The sequence below is a fragment of the Budorcas taxicolor genome, chromosome 15, assembly GCF_023091745.1.
Source record: "Budorcas taxicolor isolate Tak-1 chromosome 15, Takin1.1, whole genome shotgun sequence".
NCBI classification, from domain to species: Eukaryota; Metazoa; Chordata; class Mammalia; order Artiodactyla; family Bovidae; genus Budorcas; species Budorcas taxicolor.
The window spans coordinates 68,014,776-68,019,304 of NC_068924.1; positions in this window are offsets into that span (position 1 = coordinate 68,014,776).

Sequence of the window (4,529 nt, forward strand, 5' to 3'; positions counted from 1 at the left end):
TGAATGTTGAGCTTTAAGCCAACTTTTTCACTCTCCTCTTTCACTTTCATCAAGAGGCTCTTTAGTTCTTCTTCACTTTCTGCCATAAGGGTGTTATCATCTGCATATCTCAGGTTATTGATATTTCTCCATGAAATCTTGACTCCAGTTTGTGCTCCTTCCAGCCCAGCATTTCTCATGATGTACTCTGCATAGAAGTTAAATAAGCAGGGTGACAATATACAGCCTTGACGTACTCCTTTCCCAATTTGCAACCAGTCTACTGTTCCATGTCCAGTTCTAACTGTTGCTTCCTGACCTTCATACAGATTTCTTAAGAGGCAGGTCAGGTGGTCTGGTATTCCCATCTCTTTCAGAATTTTCCACAGTTTATTATGACCCACACAGTCAAAGGCTTTGGCATAGTCAATAAAGCAGAAGTAAATATTTTTCTGGAACTCTCTTGCTTTTTCAATGATCCAGAGGATGTTAGCAATTTGATCTCTGGTTCCTCTGCCTTTTCTAAAACCAGCTTGAACATCCAGAAGTTCAGGGTTCACTTATTATTGAAGCCTGGCTAGGAGAATTTTGAGCATCAGTTTAGTAGCGTGTGAGATGAGTGCAACTGTGCAGTAGTTTGAGCATTCTTTGGCATTGCCTTTCTTTGGGATTGGAATGAAAACTGCCCATTTCCAGTCCTGTGGCCTCTGCTGCGTTTTCCAAATTTGCTGGCATATTGAGTGCAGCACTTTCACAGTATCAACTTTTAGGTTTTGAGATAGCTCAACTGAAATTCCATCACCTCCACTAGCTTTGTTCATAGTGATGCTTCCTAAGGCCCACTTGACTTCACATTCCAGGATGTCTTACTCTAGGTGAGTGATCACACCATCATGATTATCTGGGTCATGAAGATCTTTTTTTTTTTTTTTTTTTGTACAGTTCTTCTGTGTATTCTTGCCACCTCTTCCTAATGTCTTCTGCTTCTGTTAGGTCCATACCATTTCTGTACTTTATTGAGCCCATCTTCGCATGAAATTTTCCCTTTGTATCTCTAATTTTCTTGAAGAGATCTCTAGTCTTTCCCATTCTATTGTTTTCCTCTATTTCTTTGCACCGATCACTGAGGAAAGCTTTCTTATCTCTCCTTGTTATTCTTTGTAACTCTGCATTCAAATGGGTATATCTTTCCTTTTCTCTTTTGCTTTTCACTTCTCTTCTTTTCACAGCTATTTGTAAGGCCTCCTCAGATAGCCATTTTAGTTTTTTTGCATTACTTTTTCTTAGGAATGGTTTTGATCCCTGTCTCCTGTACAATGTCACGAACCTCTGTCCACAGTTCATCAGGCACTTTGTCTATCAGATCTGATCCCATGAATCTGTTTATCACTTCCACTGTATAATCCTAAGGGATTTGATTTAGGTCCTACCTGAATGGTCGAGTGGTTTTCCCTTCTTCAGTGTAAGCCTAGATTTGGCATAAGGAGTTCATGATCTGAGTCACAGTCAGCTCCTGGTCTTGTTTTTGCTGACTGTATAGAACTTCTCCATCTTTGGCTGCAAAGAATATAATCAGTCTGATTTCAGTGTTGACCATCTGATCATGCCTTTAAAGTATAGCAACTTCCAAATAAAGCCCCGACCATCTATGTCATTTTGCCCTCATCTAATGCACCCTGTAGCTTCCTTCTATTGGCATAATAATTCCTAGCATGTTTTATCTACCTCTACACTAGCCCTGTGCATTCTGTTTCTACTTAGTAACCAGAGTGCTCTTGTTAAAATGTATGTTAATCACATAATTCCTCTGTGCAAAACTCTCCAATGAACCCCCTTTATCAGTTTCTTATTGCTATTTTAACAAATTACCACAAACATAATGACTCAAAGCAATACAGATTTATCTTACAGTTCTGGATGTCAGAAGACTGACATGAGTTTTACAGAGGCTAAAATCAACATTTCCATTGCATTCCTCTTGGAGGCTCCAGAGAGAATCAATGTCCTTGCCTTTTCCAGTTTGTAGAGGCTGCCTGCATTCCTTAGTTCATGTTCCCTTCTTTCATGTTCACATCATGTAACATCTGCTTCCTTAGTCAAATCTTCTTTTACTGACTTTGACTCTCTTGCCCCCTTATTATAGCTCTTGTAATTATATTAGGATAATTACATCTGGATAACCTGGGATAATCTCCTCATCTCCAAATACTTAATCACATGTGCACATTTCCTTTTGTCTTATAAGGTGATATATTCACAGGTTCCAGGGATTGGGTGTGGTAATCTTTGGGGACCATTATTCTGTTTATGGTATGTCCCTATTTCAGGCAGATTAAAAAATTGAAATCCTTACTGTACCTCAGTGCATTGAGCACACAATAGTTCTGACCTATGTATGGGTTGAAATATAGCTCAGGTGACACTGTAAAATAAAAAAGCTTAAACTACCCAATGCATAGTGCTAGGTAAAATATGAAATCAGCATTATCTCATGTCAGTCAAAGACAATGATTTCAAATGTTATAAAATTATCTTGGGAATTTCCTGGCGGTCAGTGGTTATGACTCTGAACTTCCAGTGCAGAGGGCACAGGTTCAGTCCCTGGTCAGGGAACTAAGAGCCAACATGGTATGACACGTGGCCAAAAATTTGAAAACAAACAAACAAGCAAAAGGTTCTCTTTATAATCTCAGGAGAAGAAATTATTTATTTTAAAGACACAATGAGTAATAACTGCTGCAATAAGAAATAAGGATAAATACAACCATTTTAAATTTAAAAAGTTGTGTTGTGGTTCTTTCAAAGCACACAATGGAAAATGAGGATAAACAACAGGATAGAAAAATATATCTGCAACACACACATCTGATAATTTCTGAATGTTGGGCTTTAAGCCAACTTTATTTATTTTTTTTTTTTGGTTGGGGGCGGGGTGGGGGGCTCCAAATCACTGCAGATCGTGACTAAAGTCATGAAATAAAAAGACACTTACTCCTTGGAAGGAAAGTTATGACCAACCTAGATAGCATATTAAAAAGCAGAGACATTACTTTGCCAATAAAGATTCATCAGGCCAAGGCTATGGTTTTTCCAGTAGTCATGTATGGATGTGAGAGTTGGACTATAAAGAAAGCTGAGTGCCAAAGAATTGATGCTTTTGAACTGTGGTGTTGGAGAAGACTCTGGAGAGACCCTTTGACTGCAAGGAGATCCAACCAGTCCATCCTAAAGGAAATCAGTCCTGAATATTCATTGGAATGACTGCTGTTGAAGCTGAAACTCCAATACTTTGGCCACCTGATGTGAAGAGCTGACTCATCTGAAATGACCTTGATGCTGGGAAAGATTTAAGGTGGGAGGAGAAGGGGACAATAGAGGATGAAATGGTGGGATGGCATCACCAGATCAATGGACATGAGTTTGAGCAAGCAACGGCAGTTGGTGACGGACAGGGAGGCCTGGCATGCTGCAGCCCATGGGGTTGCAAAGAGTCGGACACAACTGAATGACTGAACTGAACAAACTGATAACTGCTTCCCTGGTGGCTCAGACAGTAAAGAATCTGCCTACAATACAGGAGACCCAAGTTCAATCCCTGGGTCAGAAAGATCCTCTGGAGAAGGAAATGACAACCCACTCCAGTATCCTTACCTGAGAGAATTAAAGATGTAGGGATTCTGTGTTGGTCATCTTTCTTTGGGCTTCCCTGGTGGCTCAGGCATTAAAGAATTTGCCTGTGATGCAGGAGACCAGGGTTCAGTCCCTTGTTGAGGAAGATTCCCTGGAGAGGTAAATGGCAACCAACTCCCGCATTCTTTTCTGGGAAATCTCATGGACAGAGGAGCCCGGGAGGCTACAGTTCATGATGTGGCAAGGAGTTGGACACGACTTAATGACTAAATTACCAACAACTGATCATTGCTATCTAGAATAAATAGAAATTTCCCTATAAAACAATAGGAAAATGGGCAAAAGACATGAACAGGCATCTCAGAGAGAAAAATACCTGTGTGGAGACTCACCATAGATTCATAGATTTCAGGTGAAGTATTCAGTATGAACCGTTCCATATGGAGAAGGCACAATCTGTTTAAATAATTCCACAGATAAGGACTCTCCTGGCAAATACTGTGTTTTCCAGGACATCTGTCATTATTATCTGTACTAACAACACATTTTTTTTCTTGCCAGGAGTAGGTCCAAAAATCACAAAACTGTTCTTTGTTTGTTTTAATTGGAGTATTATTTCTTTACAATGGTGTGTTAGTTTCTGCCATACAACTTGAATCAGCTGTATGTATACATATAGTCCCTCCTTCTTGAGCCTCTCCCAACATCCCAGTTCCACCCCTGTAGGTCATCATAGAGCACTGAGTTGAGCTGCCTGTGCTATACAGTAGCCTCCCACTAGCTATCTATTTTATACATGATAGTTTATTTTATATATATATATATATATATATATATATATATATATATATACATATATATATGTCAATGCATATATATCTCTCAATTCATCCCACCCTCCCCTGCAACTGTGTCCACAA